Source organism: Schistocerca nitens, chromosome 2 (assembly GCF_023898315.1).
Source record: "Schistocerca nitens isolate TAMUIC-IGC-003100 chromosome 2, iqSchNite1.1, whole genome shotgun sequence".
Lineage (NCBI taxonomy): Eukaryota > Metazoa > Arthropoda > Insecta > Orthoptera > Acrididae > Schistocerca > Schistocerca nitens.
The window spans coordinates 23,562,980-23,589,494 of record NC_064615.1 but is presented as its reverse complement, the minus strand read 5'-3'; positions in this window follow the sequence as shown (position 1 = coordinate 23,589,494).

Here is a 26,515-nt window from a genome sequence, read left to right as displayed (position 1 = left end):
ACCATATGTGGGGAGGCGGGTGGAATTAATTGTTATATAAATGTTCCTATTATTTGTGCTGTCTATTGCCGTTCTCAACACTGGCTCTCTAACTACAATATTGGCAACCAGATAGTGATTAGCAAAATGTAAAGCCTGTAATTAGAATTCCTAGTGCCCACTTCATCTGAGAAATACTCTTATAGCTACAGCTTAAAGCTCTGAGGAGTTAGGAGATTGTCTGGGATTCATAATCAAAAACGATCGTAGAAAAAACGTTCTCTATATTCTGAAAGTCACAGATGAAAAAAAAAAAAAAGCATCCACACACACTGATTAACAGAGCAGTTCAGAGTCTAATGCGCTGATGCAACTATAACTGTCCAAATTAAATGTTTAAGTGAATGCTCGCCATAATTTGATGATAATGTTCATCACACACCACGCTAAATAATGGTAGAATGCCTGTCCCGCGGCGGCACGTGAAAATACGACATACGCAAACTGAAGATAGATAATTAAAGTCATCCCTGGATTAACACTTCTCTCGAAAATGATTTCATGGTTACGCATATCCCGAGTAACTTATTATGGCATCCGAGGCTGTTTATAGCAATGATACCGACGCGACGCGACTCCCGACACAGATGGTGTGCTATTCAGCGTCTGGAGAGAACTGGGGCCTTTCTTCCTCGCGCAGCGTTCTTATATATAAAGCCGCGGTGCGGACGGCTAAGGGAACGCCTGATCAAATCGGCTCTCCCAACTAGCCGCTGGGCTAGTAAAGCACCACTTTAAGTTACCGAATAAATCATAGCTTCTTTTGCTAATGGCAGATGAAGCTCTCAGTTTAAATGTGCAATCAGCACACAGGTAAGTAATCATAATAAAAGTCTGACGTGGTTAAGCCAAATATTTTTGGCGAGAGAATTAATTTAATTACACTACACGCAGTAGACGAGCTCTGAACTTGCCCTTTGGTGATATGCTATCGCTATAGTTTTATAGTTATTCAAATGAAACTTCTCACATCTTTATGGTTATAGCGAATCTCCATTCTACTTAAATTTAAACATCCTAGCCTTATTTATTAGCCTCCTTAATCTATCTTGCTTCCTTAATTTTTAAGACAAAAACCAGAAAATCATGAATTTCAACAAAAATTTTAATTTATGGGATCCAGAATACTGTTTCTATTAAATTATTATGAAAAAGGAATCTAAATATAAATTTTTAAGTCTCTAGCTCTTTTCTGTTGCGCCAATGACTTTTACAGAAAAACATCCGAATTTCGAAAGTGGTTGAAGTTATTGAACTGACATTCAACGCATATTGATTTAGTATTACTCCTGACATGCTAGAACCGTTTCAGGTTATTTACTTGATTTTTAAAGTATTGCGCAACATTTATGACGTCAGAGCTACTTACAGCGGACTAGGCTGGCACACAATGGGAAGACTGATGTGAATTTACTACGGCGTGAGTAGGCTGCTTCCCTACAACACTCATGCAATATACGTAAGCAGAGTCGATGTCTTGCTATTTAATGATCTTTAAACTCTTATTTGCATTAAAATAACGCGTATTTTGAGAGAATATTGACCGAAAACATTTTCTTTTTGGATGTAATCATTCACAGTAACAACATAAACTAAGCATATTTATAGCAAAGGAAAATAGTGTATTATGAACTCACTTTCCAACAGGATGCGTCCTCTGGTGATTCTTTAGTAACACAATCACTAAATCAAAAGCTAAAACCACTAAATATGTTTAAAATAACAAATTATAGCTATACATAAACCACAGCTCACCGATCGACAGGGCCACACCGAGATCCAAATCCTCTCGGTACAATGGTCGTAAAATCGGTGGGAGGACCGTTCGGTAACGGGTCTCAGAAGCTTACTGAATAGAATATTTCGATAAAGAACCGAAAATGACGTCACTACCGAAACGAACCAACTACACCGATCGGTATGAACGATACAGAATAGGGTCATGCAGGGTTTCCCAGATGAAGATCGATCCATTGCGCGAACAGCCCGATCGAGATGGCCACACAGATTCTCGACTGGGTTTAATTCCGGGGAGTTTAGTGGCCAGGGCAGTACGGTAAATTCATTCTGGTGCTCTTCAAACGACTCACGTATGTTTCGATCTGTGTGACACGTTGCTTTGTCCTGCTGGTATGCCATCATCCCGAGGGAAAACAAACTGCATGTAGACTTGGATACGGTCCTCCAAGATGGATGTATACCTGTGTGACTTGGTTCTCCAGACTATGACGTTGTTCCAAGCTGTTTGCTTTCATAAGTTTCAGGCACCACACGCCAATGGCCATCTGTCCAATGGGATATAAAATGTGGTTCATCTGAAAAGACCACCTATCCCCACTCAATGGACATCCTGTTGCTTTATTGACGTGCAAACTCCAGCCTTCGTCGCCGATGAACAGCATTCAGCATTGGTGCACGAACTGGAGACAACAGCGGAATCCAATACGCTGCAATCCGGCCTGAAAGGTCATTCAGGAAGCGCTGTTGGTAGTTCTTGTTTCATCTGGGCAGTCGGTTTCTCGACAGTTACACATCTATTCGCCCATATACATCTTTTCTGCCGTAGTTCGTCCGTGTCATCGATGCGCGGTATTCTTTACCGTGGTGGCACGCGGTCAGTTTACAAACTTAATGGTTTCGGAAATGCTTCCACCCACTTGCCCGAAAGCCAATGATCGTGCTCTTTTTGATTTGACATAAATCACTCCGTTTCCACAATACCACAATGACCGCATTGTTTTCCACGCCCCTCCCACCAACCCGCCCCCAGCCTCCCTCCCCCCTTCCCGACAAGCTTTATGTAGCCTTCGCTGCTGGTCCTGCCACCTGCCGTCTGTGAATAGTTATTGCACGTTGACATTGTGTACGTTTCAGTACGTCATTAGGCTGAAAGAAAAGAGCATGTTGGCGAAGCCGATTAAAGCTATAATTCTTGTTAAGCCAAATACTAAACGCTTACTGCATTTCGTTGAGTGATTTATGTGTGGATATTTTAATCTGCCAGGAAGTTTCATATCACCGCACACTCCGCTGCAGAGTGAAAGTCTCATTCTGGAATGTGGATATACTTTAACGGCATACGGAGTTGAAGTAATTTCCCAAAAAGGAGTCAAACGTCTTTCTGTAGGGGGAAACATACAGACAAGTCAAGGTAAAGAGATGGATTAACTCCATAATTATCACGACCTAACACATTTCTGGTGTGATAATATACTAACCGCATGTAGAACGCTCGTGCGAATCATACTTCAGTTCTGCTCGAGTGCCTCGGACCCCCGCCAGTTCAGTTAAAGGATGACATCGAGGCAGTTCAAAGGCTGGCTGCTACATTTATTACCCGTAGATTCGATCAACCCATAAGTATTGCCGAGATGTTTTGGCAACTCAAATGGAAATCCCTCGGGGGAAGGTGACGTTCTTTTCCAGTAATCTTATTGAGAACATTTAGAGAACCGGTATTTGAAGCTGACTGCAGAATGATCCTACTGCCGCACACGTACATTTCATGTAAGGATCACGAAAGTACGAGAAATTAAGGGTCGTACGGAGGCATATAGCATTCGCTTTTCCCTCGTTCTATTTGCGAGTGGATCAGGGAGGGAAAATGTGAATGGCGATGCAAAGTACCCTCCGACACCCTCCGCACCGAGACTTGTAGAGCGTGGATGTAGACGTAAATTATCCTTTATATGTCAAATTAATTTTAAAATTATTAGCAGAACTTACAGGTTGTAACGTAATCGAGGCCTTGATACTCTTACATTCGGAAGCATACGGAACCAGCGATTATCGACGTCTTCGTTTACATTAAGAAAAATTCATATAAAAACTGTGTCCATAGACATCAGTTATTTCATCCTAGATAATTTATATTCCACGTATTTAAAGTAACGTTCAAGTTAAACTTTTTTTTTCAAATTCACTTCTATTAATTTTGCTAAATATGTACCAGCGATTGTCTCTGACGACAAAGATGTGAACTCTTTGCATTACATAGTGTCTCTGTTTTGTTTCACTGCTTAAAGACATTGAAGGAACTGGTCACAAGTGGAAATATTATGACTAACAGAAGGCCTTAATTTTGTGACAATATATTGTCCCCAGCGTGACTATGACTACAATGATCCACATTGGTATGATAAATGTTATTATTTTGTAACAGTTTTATTTCATATGAAAAAGTATTATAGATTTTTCTTATTTTTCTTACTATCATTATATATGAAGAGCGTTTAAAACGGCAACTAATGTTTTTCTATTTGTTTCTTTTCAGAATTTACGGTGTGTATTGAGCAATATGTTGCAGATATTGTATTTCGGTTCTTGGTTGATGTCATAAGTGAAAGTTTTTGCGCACACAGCCACGCGCCCCGCTAGCCCCCCCCCCCCCCCCCCCCACACACACATACACACAATGCAGGCGGAAATGTGAGTACATACTGTATAGTAAAACACTTTCGACCTATATGATTCTTTTCATACTAGTAGGTAAAGCTGCAGGACTCTTTATAACTTTCTTTCTCGAATTGTTTTCCATATTTGTTGATACATTCATCAGACGACTTGGGACGCAGAAGCACACTTGTTCACACAGCCGTGTATCAGAATTTATGTCTTCAAAAGCGTTGTAAATAGCTTCTCCCGCGTCCTCGGTTGTTTGCGGTTTTGCAGATCTGTAACATAACCCTAGAAGAAGAAACCCATTGCCCCTCGCCGTCCAGTAACTTTCCCACGAAATATATCATAACCGTAGATCCGCACAGCTGTTGCTCAACGCGGTGGGCTCAATCATGTGGAAAGTAAAGGGAGTTGAAGTACGTTATTTGTAGTCCTGGAATGGCTTAGGCCGTCAACATTTCCAGGTACTTCTCTCCAGTTACTGATCCTTAAAAAAACCAAGGCCAAATTACTCCACATGAGATACTACCACAGGTGGTAACACCACTTTGATTCAGCTGTGTTATCGTCCCAAATTATCTTCGAAGGCAACACATTAGAACCTTTTCTTAACTCAATTAAAAATGCCTAACAAAACTGAACCCTACGATCAGGATCGTCTTCCAATAGCTCACGTATGAGACGAGTTATGCGATGTTTGACATTGACCTTATGTAAAACTCTCTGCACGGAATTTATAGAAATATCTTGTTCGAGAAATAGCCTCGGAGTAGACGTTTTGGGGTTCTGAAATTTTAAGTTCCATTTCATCACTTATTGATGGCTTACCTGATCTGTCGCAATCCGTTCCAGATCAACAATTCTCGAAACGTTTCCGGAAATTGTTGACAGTCTTCCTTATAGGTGGAACAGAGATTAAATTATAATTCTACTCATTTATTACGACATTATAATAACTGTTCTACCACGCTTTAAAGCAAAAACTCTTTCTTCAACAGGATACAGCTTCACAAAAGGTTAGAATCAACAATCAACAATGTCTGAGATATTTGATTTAATAGCACTGTACTCTGGTGTTTGTATCAATAATTATAAGAAAAATTATTGCAGTAAACACTGGCGTTTGTACAGACAAACAATATTACCTTAATGTTTGTGTGTGTGAATACTTAAGGTACCAAACTGCTGAGGCCATTGGTACCTAGGCCTGCACACTACTTAAACTAACTTACGCTAACTTGCACTAAGGACAACACACAGCCATGCCTGAGGGAGGTCTCGAACCTCTAGCGGCAGGAGCCGTGCAGTCCGTGACATGGCGTCTCAAACCACGCGGCTACTCCGCGCGGCCCCTTACCGTTTTTGATGGGTTTCGATGGGTAGTGACTTTTGTCCCATCCCTATATGGTGTGATTCCGAGTCAAATGCTTTCCGGGTGTCAAGAAGTTCCCCATCCATCTGATTTCCTTGATCCGTGGCTTTCAGGATGTCATTTCAGGAAAGCGAAAGTTTTGAAACTTCCTGGCAGATTAAAACTGTGTGCCCGACCGAGACTCGAACTCGGGCACACAGTTTTAATCTGCCAGGAAGTTTCATATCAGCGCACACTCCGCTGCAGAGTGAAAATCTCATTCTGGAAGCGAAAGTTTTGTTTCATATGAGCAATCCTTTTAGAATCCATGCTGTTGGGCATGGGGAAGGTCATTCTGTTCGAGATACCTCATTGAGTTTGCGCGTCAGAGGGACTGTACGATAGTTTTACGAGTCCATTTTGCTACTTCACCTGTACACTGGGCACGGTTATAGATATCTACGGTAGATCATGTCTAAAGTAGTACCTACCTCAGCAGCAAAATCTGACATGGATCTCAGCAGGCCCTGAAACTTTACTTACTTTTAGTGATTTGAGCTGTTTCTCAACGCCATTCTCGCTATTACATCACTGATAAAGTGGAGACCTATTAAGAAAGATACAGATCTTCCTTACTAAGGAATAATTAGAAAACGGAGATTAGCATTTATGATTTAGATTTTCTACCCTGAATTTCAGCTCCTGCGTCATCGACGAGTGTCCGCGCACTAGCTTTTCGGCCACTGGCAGCCTTTATATACACTCCTGGAAATTGAAATAAGAACACCGTGAATTCATTGTCCCAGGAAGGGGAAACTTTATTGACACATTCCTGGGGTCAGATACATCACATGATCACACTGACAGAACCACAGGCACATAGACACAGGCAACAGAGCATGCACAATGTCGGCACTAGTACAGTGTATATCCACCTTTCGCAACAATGCAGGCTGCTATTCTCCCATTGAGACGATCGTAGAGATGCTGGATGTAGTCCTGTGGAACGGCTTGCCATGCCATTTCCACCTGGCTCCTCAGTTGGGCCAGCGTTCGTGCTGGACGTGCAGACCGCGTGAGACGACGCTTCATCCAGTCCCAAACATGCTCAATGGGGGACAGATCCGGAGATCTTGCTGGCCAGGGTAGTTGACTTACACCTTCTAGAGCACGTTGGGTGGCACGGGATACATGCGGACGTGCATTGTCCTGTTGGAACAGCAAGTTCCCTTGCCGGTCTAGGAATGGTAGAACGATGGGTTCGATGACGGTTTGGATGTACCGTGCACTATTCAGTGTCCCCTCGACGATCACCAGTGGTGTACGGCCAGTGTAGGAGATCGCTCCCCACACCATGATGCCGGGTGTTGGCCCTGTGTGCCTCGGTCGTATGCAGTCCTGATTGTGGCGCTCACCTGCACGGCGCCAAACACGCATACGACCATCATTGGCACCAAGGCAGAAGCGACTCTCATCGCTGAAGACGACACGTCTCCATTCGTCCCTCCATTCACGCCTGTCGCGACACCACTGGAGGCGGGCTGCACGATGTTGGGGCGTGAGCGGAAGACGGCCTAACGGTGTGCGGGATCGTAGCCCAGCTTCATGGAGACGGTTGCGAATGGTCCTCGCCGATACCCCAGGAGCAACAGTGTCCCTAATTTGCTGGGAAGTGGCGGTGCGGTCCCCTACGGCACTGCGTAGGATCCTACGGTCTTGGCGTGCATCCGTGCGTCGCTGCGGTCCGGTCCCAGGTCGACGGGCACGTGCACCTTCCGCCGACCACTGGCGACAACATCGATGTACTGTGGAGACCTCACGCCCCACGTGTTGAGCAATTCGGCGGTACGTCCACCCGGCCTCCCGCATGCCCACTATACGCCCTCGCTCAAAGTCCGTCAACTGCACATACGGTTCACGTCCACGCTGTCGCGGCATGCTACCAGTGTTAAAGACTGCGATGGAGCTCCGTATGCCACGGCAAACTGGCTGACACTGACGGCGGCGGTGCACAAATGCTGCGCAGCTAGCACCATTCGACGGCCAACACCGCGGTTCCTGGTGTGTCCGCTGTGCCGTGTGTGTGATCATTGCTTGTACAGCCCTCTCGCAGTGTCCGGAGCAGGTATGGTGGGTCTGACACACCGGTGTCAATGTGTTATTTTTTCCATTTCCAGGAGTGTATGCCTAGAATTACCTGCGGTTTTATAACAGATCTTTTAAAAGATCCTGCAATGGAGGTCACTGAAGGCTTCAGCCACCGCCCCCTTGACACCAAAACACATCTTTCATTAGATCTATGCCTTGTTCCACACTTATCGAGCAGAAGTCACTTCACCTTTAGAAGTTTGTTTACTGTGGCTGTATACAGTGGAGGATCTCTAACATTGTTAACTGTAACTGTAGTGTACATCCATGCAGTGTATGGCCAACTATTCTTTTTAAGTTTGGCCATAATTCTTCTACATTCTGCTGCACAGAGGTTGATGTTTGACGTTCCTTCTCGATTTGGGATCCAACTGCCTCTTTGTCTAGCTCACACATATTTAAGCCTTCCTACTTGTTTTACCAGCTCTTTCTACTTCACTGATCACTGCTGCTGCAACTCCCTCACGGTCACTGATACGCGTTTCAGTATGGACATCTGCAAAGAAAGTTTCGCCGCTCTGACTACATAAGGACGAATCTGGACCGAAGGACCGCCGTGTCATCTATCAGCCAGGGGCCTCTCTTGGATGCGGTGTAGAATTGCGTGTGGTCAACACACTGCTCTCCCAGCCGTTATTGGGTTGGCAGACCTGGAGCGGCTAACAGTTGGTCAAGGAGCACCTCAGTTCGTATCACGAGGCTGACTGGACCAATTTCCAGCCATCTCATCACGAAAAATTTCCTCGTAGTACCGGGAATCGAACGCGCGTTCTCTACATGACAAATATCTACACTTTTTTTTGATAACCACTCGGCTACGGAGGCGGCCGAGGCTTCAAAGGGATCGGGACTGTTTGTTGCCATTGCGCCTAATTTATTTCGACAGTGAGTCGGCTGCCGAGCTGTCAGTTCCAGGAAGTTTTTAAGGGAGGCATTTAGTAGTGTTCCATGGGATGTTCTTGCCACGCCCATCAGCTGGAAAACTATAGTTATCCCAATCGATTTTTGGGCAAATGAAGTCTCCTTAAATGATTAATCTGCCGGGATTGTGATGGTGTTACAGTTTCTTTGTAGTCACGGAACTGTATCATTCAGAATAATAAAAAAAACATTACACATACGTTTCACTCTATAAATTTTTTACTACACTGTAAAGGTTCTTTGTCAGGTTTCCTTTCATTCAGAAGGCTGTTGAACACAGCACCTATTATATTGACTTGTAGATAATAGATTTCAGGGCAACGGCCGCAGTGAGATCATCGAAGTTAAGCGCGGTTGGGCGTGGTCGGCACTTGGATGGATGACCATCCAGGCCGTCATGCGCTGTTGCCATTTTTCTGGGTGCACTAAGCCTCGTGATGCCAATTGAGGAGCTACTCGACCGAATAGTAGCTGCTTCGCTCAAGAATACCATCGTAACAACCGGGAGAGTGGTGTGCTGACCCCACACCCCTCCTATCCGCATCCTCCCCTGAGGATGACACGGCGGTCGGATGGTCCCGGTAGGCCACTGGTGGCCTGAAGACGGAGTGGGTATAATTGATTTCTGCTGTGAGTCGTCCTTTTTAAATTTTATAGGCAGATCTAGATTTCAGCTAGAAACTAGCCATTCTTAATGCACTATCATTTTTGATCAATGCATGTGATGCCTGTTGGTCCGGCTTCATCAACAGTTCAATGAATTTAGGTGAATAAATCTCCAACATCGCTGCAGCTGGAAAAAGATCCTGCAAGAACGGGACCAACGACGACTGAATAGAATCGTTCAAAGCGACAGAAGTGCATCGCTTCCGCGGATTTCAGTGCTGGGCCATCAGCAACTGTCAGCGTGTGAACCATTCAACGAAACATGATCTATGAGGGATTTCGGAACTGAAGGCCCACTCGCATACCCTTTATGACTCGATGACACAAAGATTTACGCCGTGCTCGGGCCCATCAGCACCGACATTGAGCCATCGATGACTGAAACCATGTTGCCTGGTCGGACGAGTATCGTTTCAAATTGCATCGAGCGTATGGATGTGTAAGGGTATGGAGATAACATCATGAATCCATGGACCCTGCATGTCAGCAGTGGCCTGTTCACTCTGGTGGAAGCACCATAATGGGTTGTGGCGTGTGCAGTGGAGTGATATGGGATCCCTTATATGTTTACATACGACCATGGCAGGTGACACGTACGTAAGCATCCTGTCTGATCACCTGCATCCATTCATCTCCATTGTGCATTCCGACGGACTTCGGAATTCCAACAGGACAATTGAGACACCCCCACACGTCAAGGATTGCTACAGAGTGGCTCCAAGAACAGCCTTCTGAGTTTAAACACTTTCGCTGGCCATTAGACTCCCCAGACATCAGCTTTATTGATCATATCTGGTGCTGTTCAGGAGATATCTTCAACCCCTTCTACTCTTACGGATTATGGACAGCCCTGCAGGATTCATGGTGTCAGTTCCCTCCAGTACTACTCCAGACATCAGTAGAGTCCATTTCACGTCGTATTGCGGCACTTCTGCGTGCCCGCGAGAACCCTACCCGATATTAGGCAGGTGTACCAATTTATTTGGCTCTTCAGTGTGATACTACATGTGGTATGTTAGTTACTTGTAAATTTTTGAAAACTAAACCAATAACGCGTTTACATAATTTGTTACTTAAGTCAGTTTCTACACTCCTGGAAATGGAAAAAAGAACACATTGACACCGGTGTGTCAGACCCACAATATTTGCTCCGGACACTGCGAGAGGGCTGTACAGGCAATGATCACACGCACGGCACAGCGGACACACCAGGAACCGCGGTGTTGGCCGTCGAATGGCGCTAGCTGCGCAACATTTGTGCACCGCCGCCGTCAGTGTCAGCCAGTTTGCCGTGGCATACGGAGCTCCATCGCAGTCTTTAACACTGGTAGCATGCCGCGACAGCGTGGACGTGAACCGTATGTGCAGTTGACGGACTTTGAGCGAGGGCGTATAGTGGGCATGCGGGAGGCCGGGTGGACGTACCGCCGAATTGCTCAACACGTGGGGCGTGAGGTCTCCACAGTACATCGATGTTGTCGCCAGTGGTCGGCGGAAGGTGCACGTGCCCGTCGACCTGGGACCGGACCGCAGCGACGCACGGATGCACGCCAAGACCGTAGGATCCTTCGCAGTGCCGTAGGGGACCGCACCGCCACTTCCCAGCAAATTAGGGACACTGTTGCTCCTGGGGTATCGGCGAGGACCATTCGCAACCGTCTCCATGAAGCTGGGCTACGGTCCCGCACACCGTTAGGCCGTCTTCCGCTCACGCCCCAACATCGTGCAGCCCGCCTCCAGTGGTGTCGCGACAGGCGTGAATGGAAGGACGAATGGAGACGTGTCGTCTTCAGCGATGAGAGTCGCTTCTGCCTTGGTGCCAATGATGGTCGTATGCGTGTTTGGCGCCGTGCAGGTGAGCGCCACAATCAGGACTGCATACGACCGAGGCACACAGGGCCAACACCCGGCATCATGGTGTGGGGAGCGATCTCCTACACTGGCCGTACACCACTGGTGATCGTCGAGGGGACACTGAATAGTGCACGGTACATCCAAACCGTCATCGAACCCATCGTTCTACCATTCCTAGACCGGCAAGGGAACTTGCTGTTCCAACAGGACAATGCACGTCCGCATGTATCCCGTGCCACCCAACGTGCTCTAGAAGGTGTAAGTCAACTACCCTGGCCAGCAAGATCTCCGGATCTGTCCCCCATTGAGCATGTTTGGGACTGGATGAAGCGTCGTCTCACGCGGTCTGCACGTCCAGCACGAACGCTGGCCCAACTGAGGCGCCAGGTGGAAATGGCATGGCAAGCCGTTCCACAGGACTACATCCAGCATCTCTACGATCGTCTCAATGGGAGAATAGCAGCCTGCATTGCTGCGAAAGGTGGATATACACTGTACTAGTGCCGACATTGTGCATGCTCTGTTGCCTGTGTCTATGTGCCTGTGGTTCTGTCAGTGTGATCATGTGATGTATCTGACCCCAGGAATATGTCAATAAAGTTTCCCCTTCCTGGGACAATGAATTCACGGTGTTCTTATTTCAATTTCCAGGAGTGTATTTTGATTTGTCTGTTCTTGGATGTGAAGACGGTAGTTAAGCTACCGAAACTGGTCATCACACTAAAAATTTCTAATGTTAATTACGATTGAGCCTATATATAGAAAATTGTTGTTGTTGTTGTGGTCTTCAGTCCTGAGACTGGTTTGATGCAGCTCTCCATGCTACTCTATCCTGTGCAAGCTTCTTCATCTCCCAGTACCTACTGCAACATAAATCCTTCTGTATTTGTTTAGTGTATTCATCTCTTGGTCTCCCTGTATGATTTTTACCCTCCACGCTGCCCTACAATACCAAATTGGTGATCCCTTCATGCCTCAGAACATGTCCTACCAACCGATCTCTTCTTCTAGTCACTTTGTGCCACAAACTTCTCTTCTCCCCAATCCTATTCAATACCTCCTCATTAGTTATATGATCTACCCATCTAATCTTCAGCATTCTTCTGTAGCATCATATTTCGAAAGCTTCTATCCTCTTCTTGTCCAAACTAGTTATCGCCCATGTTTCACTCCCATACATGGCTACACTCCATACAAATACTTTCAGAAACGACTTCCTGACACTTAAATCTATGCTCGATGTTAGCAAATTTCTCTTCTCCAGAAACGCTTTCCTTGCCATTGCCAGTCTGCATTTTATATCTTCTCTACTTCGACCATCATCAGTTATTTTGCTCCCTAAATAGCAAAACACATTTACTAATTTATGTGTCTCATTTCCTAATCTAATACCCTCAACATCACTCAACTTAATTCGACTACATTCCATTGTCCTCGTTTTACTTTTGTTGATGTTCATCTTATATCCTCCTTTCAAGACACTGTACATTCCGTTCAACTGCTCTCCCAAGTCCTTTGCTGTCTCTGACAGAATTACAATGTCATTGGCGAACCTTAAAACTTGTTATTTGTTCGCCATGGATTTTAATACCTACTCCAAATTTTTCTTTTGTTTCCTTTACTGCTTGCTCAATATACAGATTGAATAACATCGGGGAGAGGCTACAACCCTGTCTCACTCCCTTTCCAACCACTGCTTCCCTTTCATGCCCCTCGACTATTATAACTGCCATCTGTCTTCTGTAAAAATTGTAAATAGCCTTTCGCTCCCTATATTTGACCCCTGCCACGTTCAGAATTTGTAATCTAGCTTCTAAGATAAGTCGTAAGGTCAGTATTGCCTCACGTGTTCCAATATTTCTACGGAATCCAAACTGATCTTCCCCGAGGTCAGCTTCTACGAGTTTTTCCATTTGTCTGCAAAGAATTCGCTTTAGTATTTTGCAGCCGTGACTTATTAAAATGATAGTTCGGGGATTTTCGCATCTGTCAACGCCTGCTTTCTTTGGGATTGGAATTATTATATTCGTCTTGAAGTCTGAGGGTATTTCGCCTGTCTCATACATTTTGCTCACCAGATGGTAGAGTGGCTCTCCCACGGCTGTCAGTAGTTCTACAGGAATGTTCTCTACTCCTGGGGGTCTTTCAATGCTCTATCAAATTCTTCACGCAGTATCATATCTCCCATTTCATCCTCATCTACATCCTCTTCCCTTTCTATAACACTGCCCTCAAGTACATCGACCTTGTATAGTCCCTCTGTATACTCCTTCCACCTTTCTGCTTTCCCTTCTTTGCTTAGAACTGGGTTTCCATCTGAGCTCTTGATATTCGTACAAGTGGTTCTCTTTTCTCGAAAGGGCATCTTAATTTTCCTGTAGGCAGTATCTATCTTACCCCTCGTGAGATAAGCCTCTACATCCTTACATTTGTCCTCTAGCCATGCCTGCTTAGCCATTTTACACTTCATGTCGATCTCATTTTTGAGATGTCTTTATTCATTTTTCCCTGCTTCATTTACTGCATTTTTATTTTTTCTCCTTTCATCAATTAAGTTCAGTATTTCTTCTGTTACCCAAGGATTTCTACTAGCCCTTGTCTTTTTACCTACTTGATCCTCTGCTGCCTTCACTTCTTCATACCTCAAAGCTACCCATTCTTCTTCTACTGTATTTCTTTCCCCCATTCTTGTCAATTGTTCCCTTATGCTGATGGTAGTTATGCTACCGAAATTGATCAAAACATTGTAAAAATTTCTAATGTTAGTTACGATTGAGACTATTTATAGAAAATTTCTGATGATTTTATAAAGTTCTACAGAAGTTTCTCAACGGTTTTTTAATATTTTATTAAGTGTTTACCTTTCCTTCTCGAAAACGAGGCCTTGGGTACCGCTTACGAACGGTGTCGTTCAGTGTGGCGTAAGAGCTGTCGATAAACGCTGTGAGATACGAAGCCGCTACGTGGCCCGCCACGTTGATCACCTCTGAGGCAGAGTGCGGCCCTCGCTCGGCGCGCCCCTCGGCGGAAGAATGCCCGCCCCCGGCGGCGTGCATTCCGGGCAGCGCCCTCTGCGCCGAGCCGAGCCGAGTCTTGCCCGGAATGCGGGGACCGCGCTCAGGATTCGCGCGTGGCTCCGGGCCAGCGGAAGGCGGGGCTCGTGGCACATCGCCTGAACGTGCTGGGCTCCGCCCCCCACCGAGCTGCGTGGCTGTCGCCGAGGTGACCACCTGTTCTTCAGTTCCCAAAAAACTAATTAACATTATTGAAGTGGGACGTAATTTTTAAAGATGGTCATTTCCCATTACAACTGTGGTGTGCGTACTGTAAGACCTTCGGTACACACGCCACCAGATTATTTGACTTGTCGCTCTAACGAAGTAGGCGAGTGATCATACAATGTAAACTTTCACGGCCGGTATTGTCTTCACTTAAAACTTCCGGGCTAATAGGCCGTGGTCGAAGTATAAAACTGTCTCCTACGTTTCCTAACGTAAAGCTTTACCTCCGAAGATGTCTCCCGCAGTCGGAGACGAAACGTTAGGAGACAGTTTTATACTTCGACCACGGCCTATTAGCCCGGAAGTTTTAAGTGAAGAAGTAGGCTAGTGTTAGCAATATGTCTCGTGGTCTTATCGTGGCGTGTTTATCTTCTGCCGTTAGGTCAGACAATAGAAATGCCACTTGCACGCTTAGAGTAGCAGATTGACGGTGACCAACTTTAAACAGAACTTGATTAATTTTCAGATACATTTATTAAAATAATAACAAGCATATAAATAACTTAACTTGGTTCTGGATGCTATTTACAATTGACAATCTGAAGTTCCTTTGGTCTTGGTACGTTAATCTTATTCTCACATGTCTCTAATACTTGACAAAGTGTCTGTTCAATTATCTTAATGGTTATGTACAGGAATATGGTAATCTTATTAGGCGCAGACTGAAACTTGACTATAGACTGGTACAGATAAATGCAGACTGGTACAGACAGGTGCAGATAAATGCAGACTGGTACAGACAGGTGCAGATAAATGCAGACTGACTAATCGGAGGTCTGTACACTCGTTGTAATACCTCGCGCGTTCAGTTATCACTGCGCTAGTGTGATCCGCAAGGAGAGAAGGTTCTACGTTAGCAGCAATCTCATTGACTGCATTATATATTAATACGCGGATCGGCGGAAGCAGCATTTGGTCCGTCTGTAAGGCAGCGCCATCTCGTAGTGCGGAGACGGACGAGCGCTGCGCCTGTGAAGTTGTGCTTAGTGGGGCGCGCTCTAGTGGGAAAGTTATGTAGGCACTGACTACGTCGAACTATGTACACAACAACAACTGGCATTTTTTTTATTTTCGCTTTTGTGATTTTCAATTTTCGGTATTACTCATCTTCAGGAATCTGCTATACACAGTAGTTCACAAAAAGGAACAGGTGTTGTACGGGGCGACGCAAAATTCCGTTAACGTTTGAAACTACACTAATTCACGGAATAATATAGGGAGAGCGATAAAAATTGACACACATACATGAAATGACATTCTCCGGCGGTAATTCAGTTGAATACCGCCCTTCGATTTGTGCTATTCTAGTACCAATCGAAGTGATAGGTGTTGCAGGTTCCAGCCAGCCAGCCAGCCAGTCGGCGTTCAGCAGTCCAGCCACCAGCCACCAGCCAGCATCCAGCAGCCAGCAGCAGTCCCCGCCACCAGCGGTCGCAGCCAGCGGCCAGCGGTGGTCCTAGCTGCCCCCACCATCCGCCGCCAGCAGCAGCAGCAGCAGCAGCAGAGGCGTCCCCACCAGCCAGCCAGCCGGGTCGCCCGCCCCCCCCCCCCCAGCGGCAGGCCACAGTCTCCTTCGTCATTCTCCGTCCCTTTCTCCTCTGTGTCTCTCGTCGCCCTGCCCGTCTCTCGTTTGCTCCTTTGTTCAGTACTGTGTTTTTTCCCCCTTATCATAATGTCAACCCCAACCACCTCTTCTACAGCCACCACCACTGCCATTATATACACCACCCCCTCCGCTGCTGCCACCACTATCACGTGGTGTGCCGCTTCACTCCCCCCTCAGTCCATCCCCCCACTCCTCACTCTCTCATCTCCCTCCCTATTTGTCGCCCCATCCCCGGCTCCTCCCTCCTGCGCCTCCTCTGATCCCTTCCCACCACTCCCTCCCTCTGCTCCTTCCGTTTCTGCGGCCCCTGCCAGGGTGGTCGCCCAGCGGGCTACAGCCCACGCTCCAGTCTCCCCTTCACCTTCATCATCCTTGTCATCGTCTTCACCATCGCCTTCGCCATCGCCCTCACCATCTCCGGCGCCGACTCCTGTCCCGGGACCTGCCACTCCCCGCCACATTCCAGTTGTTCCCATCCCGCACACCTCCTCCACCGCCGTCAAGCGCCCCAGTGGCACCCCTGCCTCCTCTGCTCCCAAAAAGGCTCCGCCTCATCCCCCTTCCCCCACCTCTGATGCCATGGATGTCTCCCCGCCCGTCCCTGCCCCCTCCTCCTCCTCCTCTACCCCCTCCTCCTACCGCTACCTCCTCTCCCGTCCTGATCCCTCCCTCCTTGAAGCCTGGAACCTCACCCTCTTCCTTTGCCAGAATTGTCCTGGTGCCCCCATCTCCCTCCTCACTCCTCGCCATGATTCGGTACTCATATCCTCCCCTCCCCTCCACACAGACCTCCTTTCCCGCATCCCTGTCACCCGCTTTGGCCCTCAAGCCTCCCTCACCCCTGCTCCTTCCCCACCTTCCTCCTGCCAACCCCAACCCCCGCGTCTCCCGCCGACCCTCACTGCCGTGATCACTCGGCTCAGTCTGGTGATCACGGAGGAGGAGGTGTTGGCAGAGCTTCAGGCCCATCCCCATCTGGAGTGCCGCGAGGCCCCCACCTGCCCGCACTGTAGGCAAGCCCACTTTTTACGGCAGTACCCCAATCTCCAGTCCCCCCCTCCTGTAATACCTGTAACCTCCCTCATCCTACCTACTCCCAGAAGTGTAAGGCCCGACCCCCTCCTACCACTCCTGAATTCACAATTCCTGTCCGCCCTCTGGACGCCCCCACCCCTCCCGGCAACTCCCTTCGCCCACCCCCTACCGCTGAGGAAATCATCAGATTCCTCACCATTGTCCTTCAGAATGTTCATCCTTTTCAGCACCTGCACACCCTCCAACAGATCTCCCTCGCCGCCCGTTCCGTTTTCCAACTCAAAATGTACGCCACCTACTCCAACAACCAGGCCCATTTCACCTTCTCCCGTCTTGACACCCTCGTTTAAATCCCTGTCATGGCGTGGCAGCACCGTATCCTTTTCAACAACATCCGCTCCCTTCCCGCCAACAAGAACCTCTTCCTGCACACCCTTGCCACCCACCGCGTGGATGCCTTCCTCCTCAATGAAACCTTCCTGCAATGTCACCACACCATCCGCACTTCGCCCTACCTCCTCCACCGCTCCAATAATCCCCACCCGATTGCGCGTGTCGGAGTTGCCATTGGGCACCACCGCCAGATCCCCGTTCAGCTGCAACCTCTCCTTCCCGACCCCACCGAGTCGAGGGGCATGAAAGGGAAGCAGTGGTTGGGAAGGGAGTGAGACAGGGTTGTAGCCTATCCCCGATGTTATTCAATCTGTATATTGAGTAAGCAGTGAAGGAAACAAAAGAAAAATTCGAAGTAGGGATTAAAACCCAGGGAGAAGAAATAAAAACTTTGAGGTTCGTGAAGTGACATTATAATTCTGTCAGAAACAGCAAAGGACTTGCAAGAGCATTTGAACGGAATGGACAGTGTCTTGAAAGGAGGGTATAAGATGAACATCAACTAAAGCAAAACGAGGATAATGGAATGTAGTCGAATTAAGTCGGGTGATGCTGAGAGAATTAGATCAGGTAACGAGACACTTAAAGTAGTAAAGGAGTTTTGCTATTTGGGGAGCAAAATAACTGATGATGGTCGAAGTAGAGAGGATATAAAATATAGACTAGTAATGGCAAGGAAAGTGTATCTGAAGAAGAGGAATTTGTTAACATCGACTATAGATTTGAGTGTCAGCAAGTCATTTCTGAAAGTATTTGTATGGAGTGTAGCCATGTATGGAAGTGAAACATGGACGATAAATAGTTTGGACAAGAAGAGAATAGAAGCTTTCGAAATGTGGTGCTACAGAAGAATGCTGAAGATTAGATGGGTAGATCATATAACTAATGAGGAGGTATTGAATAGAATTGGGGAGAAGAGAAGTTTGTGGCACAACTTGACTAGAAGAAGGGATCGGTTGGTAGGACATATTCTGAGGCATCAAGGGATCACCAATTTGGTATTGGAGGGCAGCGTGGAGGGTAAAAATCGTAGATGGAGACCAAGAGATGAATACCCTAAACAGATTCAGAACGATGTATGTTGCAGTAGGTACTGGGAGATGAAGAAGCTTGCAGAGGATAGAGTACCATGGAGAGCTGCATCAAACCAGTCTCAGGACGGAAGACTACAACAACAACATATTGATACATATAAAAGTACAGTGAGGTGACAGAAATCATAGGATACCTCCATATATAGTATCGGACTACCGTTTGCACAGCGAAGTCCAGCAGCGTGGCATGGACCTACTAATTTGTTGGAAGTTCCGTGCAGCAATATTGAACCACGCTACCTCTATAGCCGTTCATCACTGCGAAAGTGTTGTCGGTACAGGATTTTGTGCACTAACTGACATCTCGATTATGTCCCACATATGTTTCATGCGATTGATGTCGAGCAATCCGGACTGCCAAACCATTCTCGCGAATTGTCCAGAATGTTCTTCAAAGCAATCACGAACAACCCTGGTCCGGTGACACGGCGCACTGCCAGCCATAAGTATCCCATTCTAGTTTGGGAACATGACGTCCACGAAAGGCTCGAAATGGTCTCAAACTATCCTATCATCCAGAGGATCCAGTTCGTTCCATGTAAAAACAGCCCACACCGTTATGGAACCACCACCAGCTTGCACAGTGCCTTGTTGACAACTTGGGTTCATGGCTTCGTGGAGCCTCATCCACACTCGAACCCTACCATCAGCTCTTACCAACTAAATTAGGGGCTCCTCTGTCCAGTCCACGGTTTTCCGTCTAGTCTATGGTCCAACTCATGTGGTCACGAGCCCAGGAGATGCGCTGCATACGATGTCGTACTGATGTGAAGTTTACAATTTTCCCGGCGAACTAAATATTCAACTCGCCTTTTGTTGGCAATTGGTGAGCATTGCATTTCCACTGGACACTCAATGGAGTATGACTAGACAACAATTTTGGCCACAGCAACATCCTTTTGGGACTCCGTCATAAAAGAATCAGTGGAAATTCACATGACAGACAACCTTATGAACCGTGACAATGGCTGCCAGCTAGATAATGCGTGGAACCCCGTCATCTGTAAGATCTGCTCCAGCCGAAAACGTCAGAGTACTCCAATGGCCGCGGCAACTGACAACGCCGAAGACAGCTGAGTTCTGCAGTTCCACCAGCGAGGGCGCTGCTGGCGGGCGGTGTGGTTCGTCTGTCCATATGGTTTTGACGCATGCGCGGAATACTCGCTGCACGCTATTTATTGAGGAACGGAGGGCGTCTTCGTCAGTGTTTCGATGGCTCACCTGAGGACGGCTGGCAGTTGTCCAGTCGAAATATCGCGGATGGAAGGTAACGACTACCGGCTGCAAGCCCGAAATCTTTTTGAATAGAATGTCATACTGTTAGCACTCGCATCGGTCTTCTACTGCCGTACCCCATTAATGTCACTTTTCGCCGCACTGTCCTAGAGGAAACGTTCGTCGTACGTCCCACAAGGATTACTGCTGTTCTTTCACGCAGTACTGCTTGACTCTTAGCAGTGACAACTGTATGCAAACGCCGCTGCTCTCAGGCTTTAAGTGAAGACCGTCGGCCACTACGTTGTCTGTTGTGAGAGGTAATGTATGAAATCTGTTACCCTCGGCACACTCTTAACGCTGTGGATCAAGGCATATTGGAATCCCTAACGACTGCCGAAATGAAATGTCCCAACTACCATTCCGCGTTCAAAGTCCGTTAATTGCCGCCTTGAGGCCATAATCATGGAACAGATGTGCAGAACTATAGACCTATATCTCTAACGCCGTTCAGTTGTAGAATTTTGGAACACCTATTATGTTCGAGTATAATGACTTTTCTGGAGACTAGAAATCTACTCTGTAGGAATCAGCATGGGTTTCGAAAAAGACGATCGTGTGAAACTCAGCTCGTGCTATCCGTCCACGAGACTCAGAGGGCCATAGACACGGGTTCCCAGGTAAATGCCGTGTTTCTTGACTTACGCAAGGCGTTCGATACAGTTACCCACAGTCGTTTAATGAACAAAGTAAGAGCATATGGACTATCAGACCAATTGTGTGATTGGATTGAAGAGTTCCTAGATAACAGAACGCAGCATGTCATTCTCAATGGATAGAAGTCTTCCGAAGTGAGAGTGATTTCAGGTGTGCCGCAGGGGAGTGTCGTAGGACCTTTGCTGTTCACAATATACATAAATGACCTTGTGCATGACATCCGAAGTTAACTGAGGCTAAATGCGGATGATGCTGTGGTATATCGAGAGGTTGTAACAATGGAAAATTGTACTGAACTGCAGGAGGATCTGCAACGAATTGACGCATGGTGCAGGGAATGGCAATTGAATCTCAATGTAGACAAGTGTAATGTGCTGCGAATACATAGAAAGAAAGATCCTTTATTATTTACCTACAATATAATAGGTCAGCAATTGGAAGCAGTTCATTCCATAAATTATCTGGGACTAGGCATAAGGAGTGATTTAAAATGGAATGATCATATAAAGTTGATCGTGGGTAAAGCAGATGCCAGACTGAGATTCGTTGGAAGAATCCTAAGGAAATGCAATCCGAAAACAAAGGAAGTGGGTTACAGTACAGTTGAAACTTCCTGCCAGATTAAAACTGTGTGCCCGACCGAGACTCGAACTCGGGACCTTTGCTTTTCGCGGGCAGGTGCTCTACCATCTGAGCTACCGAAGCACGACTCACGCCCGGTACTCACAGCTTTACTTCTGCCAGTATCTCGTCTCCTACCTTCCAAACTTTACAGAAGCTCTCCTGCGAACCTTGCACAACTAGCACTCCTGAAAGAAAGGATATTGCGGAGACATGGCTTAGCCACAGCCTGGGGGATGTTTCCAGAATGAGATTTTCGCTCTGCAGCGGAGTGTGCGCTGATATGAAACTTCCTGGCAGATTAAAACTGTGTCCCCGACCGAGACTCGAACTCGGGACCTTTGCCTTTTGCGGGCAAGTGCTCTACCATCTGAGCTACCGAAGCACGACTCACGCCCGGTACTCACAGCTTTACTTCTGCCAGTAGGTAGGAGACGACATACTGGCAGAAGTAAAGCTGTGAGCTCAGATGGTAGAGCACTTGCCCGCGAAAGGCAAAGGTCCCGAGTTCGAGTTTCGGTCGGGCACACAGTTTTAATCTGCCAGGAAGTTTCATATCAGCGCACACTCCGCTGCAGAGTGAAATCTCTTTCTACAGTACACTTGTTCGCACACTGCTTGAATATTGCTCACCAGTGTGGGATCCGTGCCAGATAGGGTTGATAGAAGAGATAGAGAAGATCCAACGGAGAGCAGCGCGCTTCGTTACAGGATCATTTAGTAATCACGAAAGCGTTGCGGAGATGATAGATAAACACCAGTGCTAGACTCTGCAGGAGAGACGCTCAGTAGCTCGGTACGGGCTTTTGTTGAAGTTACGAGAACATACCTTCACCGAGGAGTCAAGTAGTATATTGCCCCTCCTACGTATATCTCGCGAAGGGACCATGAGGATAGAATAAGAGAGATTAGAGCCCACACACAGGCATACCAACAATCCTTCTTTCCACGAACAATACGAGACTGGAATAGAAGGGAGAACCGATAGAGGTACTCAAGGTACCCTCCGCCACACACCGTCAGGTGGCTTGCGGAGTATGGATGTAGATGTAGATCATGTAGGAAACCATTTCACATGAATCACGTAAGTACAAATGACAGCTCCGCCAATGCACTGCCCTTTATACTTTGTGTACACGATACTTCCCCCATGTGTACATGTACATATCGCTATCCCATGACATACGTTATCTCAGTGTATAAGCCCTTACACTACCTTTATCTTTTGGTGGGGGATTTCTTGCATCCGTTCCTCCACCCGTCATATCACTGGAATCGATTAATCGCTGTGATTTTTGATCGTAATGTGGGACAGAAGAGGAGTAAACCTTTTCCCTTTAGACCGCCTTTTGGGATACGGGAACGCCGCAATATGGCGTCGAGACCGGTGCAAAATACCTCTATTACAGCAGGAGCAGCCGGCGACCCTCCGGGGCTTGTATGTGGCCAGGCTTGGCACTCGTACCGCGTCTCCGCGCTTCCAGAGGCGGTGTGAAGGCAGCGTGGGGTCTGGCAATGGTCCAGTGACCGCTGGAGAGTCAACGGCCGCGCTGGACCGCGCACAGTGTCGACGCCCTCCACCACCATGCAGTGTAACACACCACACCACACCAGACCACATTCTACCATGCATTACTACCTGTCTGCATTGTGAGATTCTGTCGGTACGCATGCGACAGCATGGCGCTATTGTATTTTGACTAAAGTTCAGTCTTGATCACGTCATGTATGTTTTAATGATACAGGTAACCGGTTTCGGTTCTTTCTACAAAACCATCATCAGACCTATTGCTCCTTAGGATGGTAGGCGGAGCTCTCCTCGCTGCTACGCGAGTCAACATCAGTTGACTGCGTAACAGCGAGGAGAGCTCCGCCTACCATCCTAAGGAGCCATAGGTCTGATGATGGTTTTGTAGAAAGAACCGAAACCGGTTACCTGTATCATTAAAACATACATGACGTGATCAAGACTGAACTTTAGTCAAAATATAACAATTAATTGATCACTGTTTTCCAAAAATGTTTACCAAAATGGCGTTATTACATTCCAAAACACCGTGCATAAGAACGAGACTTTTCCGTGTCTCATACCGCGGCTTCTATTGGTGACAGAAAGGTAGCGTCAAGTGCTTATAATACCCCTTGGGCTAAGGACCATTTGTGCACCTAACAGAAGGATCATCTTACTGTAACTATACTACAGTACAGGGTCAAAATTTGAATACTACACGCTTACTACAGGCAGACAAGTCAGCTGTGGCCGAACGTTGTATTGATACAGGTCATTCCATGAATTACAGTGATGTGAAGATTTTAACATACACCTCTTCTGTTTGGGAATCTGTCTTCAATGAAGCTATAGAAATTAGATTAGCTAACAATTTAATAAATAGAGATAATGGTTTTAATTTGGACAAAGCATGGAATCCTGCTCTTGGAGTAATTACACTGCGGAGAAGTCGTCATCGTGTCACCGCCGCCGATCATAAATCGATCAGAGAATCGAATGTCTGTACGCCTTCGCTACAGGTGGCGCATCTGTAAGCGTATTTCTCTGCTGCCGACCAGCATCTGTGACCCGCATGCGCAGTACTGTCGCGGTGGAGCATATAAGGACGCGCTTGGCATCGTGTCGTCAGTCTTGTGACTCGCTCTGAGGATGGCCGGACGATACGCCGCCGAAATATCAGTGGAGGAAATTTTATTTGCGCGGCTGCATGCCCGATATTTTATGGATTATTCATTACCGTGCGAGAAGTTGAAAATGCACACTACACATTTCCTCCAGCTTAGGGAAATGAAGCAAATCAGTTGGTTCTTTTTCCATTAGATGTGACCTGCGGTGCATCTTACCGAGCTTATGGAGGCACAATTTAGCTAATGGGCGGTTCCTGAGTAGTCCCGAAAAACATGGTTTTTGGGTAGCAGAACGGAGCCGCAATTCCAAGATGTGCTATTAAAATCCCGACTTCAGGCAGGCTTGAAAATTTGATTAGCATCTTCATCCGTTTCCGAGATACAGAGTTTCAAAGTTAGCTTTATTGTACATGAAAAATACGCACGTAAAATCCGACGTAGTTTATAAAGTGACGTAGTACGGAGAAACGTAATGTGAACGGTCTCCGTTATCATCAGAAGGGTTCTGGGAATCCCATGTTGTAGCAGTGAAGGACACGAAAAATATTTGTGCACATAAAATCCGGTCTGAGGTGCAAAATTGGTGACCAATGAAGTGATTTCTACATGAGTGACGTGCCGTACTGTAGCAGGGAGAGGAAGCGAACTTTAAAAATTTTCGCAAACCTTTCCGAATGCATACATATTCGTGTTTCTTTATGCTGAGAGAGAAGGAGACAATATAGCGGGAAAGAGATGGAAAAGTAATAAATACTGGAAGATAGTAGGCAATGGTTGTGCGATAGAAAGGGCTAAGGAGGCAATGGCAGTGTAAGAGAAATACAGGATGCAGTGGCAGCGTAATATACTTCACAGTGACAGAACAGTGCTAGGGAAAAACTGAAGGAGACAGTTGCAATGGCATAGTAATAAAGAGAAGGAGGAAGCGGATGTTGGTGAAAGTCAGTGACAATAACAGACACAGCGTATGATAACGACAACGAGGAAGAGAGAGGTAGTGACAGTGAGAAGAGAGAGAAGCTGTGAGAAGTTCTGAATGGGACAGTAGCAGTAAAAGAGAGCAAGATGGAGACAGTGACAGAGAGAGGAGACAGTATTAGTAGGGCATAACGAAGGAGACTGTGGCTATGAGGCAAGGGACGATCATAACTGGAGAGACACAGGGAGATAGTGACAGTAAGTTGGGCTGAACGAGTGAGTGAGAATGTCAAGCAGGATTGGTTGTGTATTAGCGAACTTAGCGATGGACTACCGGGTGTGATCGAGTTACAGTTAGGGGAGATTGTAGGAAAGAGACGAGAGTTAAATGTTAAAATAGAGCGAACACGTTCGCATTCCAGAATTTTTGTAAATATTTTTACAGCTTCTGAGGAAGGCAGAATGAGGCGACTGATACCCCACTTTTCACCATCTTTTAATAAACAGGAGTATATTCGCCATTTTTGTGCTAGGACAAGTGCATTTTTCCGCAGTTTCAGAATATGTACAAACAGAGCTTCGCACGACGTCACCAACAACGAGTAGCCACTACTCGGTAATTTACTTGTCCGTTTTATTTGACTTGCATTCCTACCGCAGGCAGCTCATAGCTACCAAAGCGACAAAATGCGATTGGAGCCCTGGCGGTGGTACAAAATTCGTCAGCAGCCTTTGGTCAGAAATGGGAGTAGTTGGGGTTGCGCACGATTCCTTCTAAACCTCCCCGCTGTGTCTCAGCGAGGGAATCCATGCGATTTGTCAGCCACACGTTGATCTTAAGCACATCTACAACAGTAATCTTTGACCTGGATCGTTGTACGGAACACTGTAACAGAGGTGAAGCAACATAGGAAACATGTAATTATATTGCATACGTAATTACACTAGTAGATAGTATGTTGAAAACAGGTTTTAAGATGAAAATCAACAAAGGAAAAACTGGAGTAAAGGAATGCAGTCGAATTAAATCAGGCGATGCTCGAGGTGAAGCAGGAGATAAATTTTACTATCTAAAGGAAATAACTGATGGCCAACGTAGAGGGGTTATAAAACAAAACGGCAATAAAAATGGTCTCTGAAAAACAGAAATTTACTAACTTAGAATATAAGTTTAAATTTATAAGACAGATCTTGAGAAATGAAAGAATCGTTTATTTGATAATGGAGCAAAGTTTTGGTGGTTAAAATTGAAGAGAAAGATCAAGGCTTGAACAAACTTTCGAAGGGTTGTTGATGGCAGTGTTAATGCAGAGATGGTGAGGCTTACACAGGATAGTCTGGTGCCATGAGCATCAAATCATTGTTCGGACGGAAGAACACAGAAACACAAAGAAGTTCAAAATTTTTAACATTTCTGTTACACCCTCTCGGACAGTCGATATACCCTGTTAGTCCATACATTCGCGCACTGTTCAGGTGTTTTATATGCAATCTATTTACCCAGATAAAATGGATCTCTGATGTCACAGTACTTTTGTAACTGTGTCACAACTTCGTCATCTACATACTACCTACTCGTCATAACTGGCAGGTGTAATTAATCTCACATTTACAAGAAGCG